The following is a 618-nucleotide window of genomic DNA, read 5'->3' on the forward strand; positions in this document are numbered from 1 at the left end:
TTATGGTCCCAGACCATAAAGACGTCCTCCACCTCGCTATTATAGTACTCACCGACGTAGATATACTAGTCGTCGAAGTTATAGGAGAAGCTACACTAGACATCATACTCATAAGCGCACTAAATCTAGTACAAAACCTGCTGCTGATGCTGTGCAAGGTGCTGTGCAAGGTGCTATGGCCGGTGTTATGCCCGGTGCTATGCCCGGTGCTATGCCCGGTGCTATGCCCGGTGCTATGCCCGGTGCTATGCCAGGTGTTATGCCAGGTGTTATGCCAGGTGCCATGCCAGGTGCTATGCCAGGTATTATGCCAGGTATTATGCCAGGTGCTATGCCAGGTGTTATGCCAGGTGCTATGCCAGGTGCTATTCTACCTCCTTTTGTTGGTCCTGGTCTTCTCCCAGGTCAGTTACATTTTTAGTATTCAGAAGGTAAGCATAGAATTAGGTGCTTAAACAGATTATTTTTCACCCTAATCGTAATATTGATATTTGTGGGTGTAAATGTTTTCCTTTATTTATATATATTAATTTGATATTTATGGTGATTACTATTTATACATAAAAAGTTTATCTAACTTTTGATATTCGCAGTCTATGATAAATATACATATACATA

Source organism: Penaeus monodon, chromosome 28 (genome assembly GCF_015228065.2).
Source record: "Penaeus monodon isolate SGIC_2016 chromosome 28, NSTDA_Pmon_1, whole genome shotgun sequence".
In the NCBI taxonomy this organism is placed as follows: Eukaryota; Metazoa; Arthropoda; class Malacostraca; order Decapoda; family Penaeidae; genus Penaeus; species Penaeus monodon.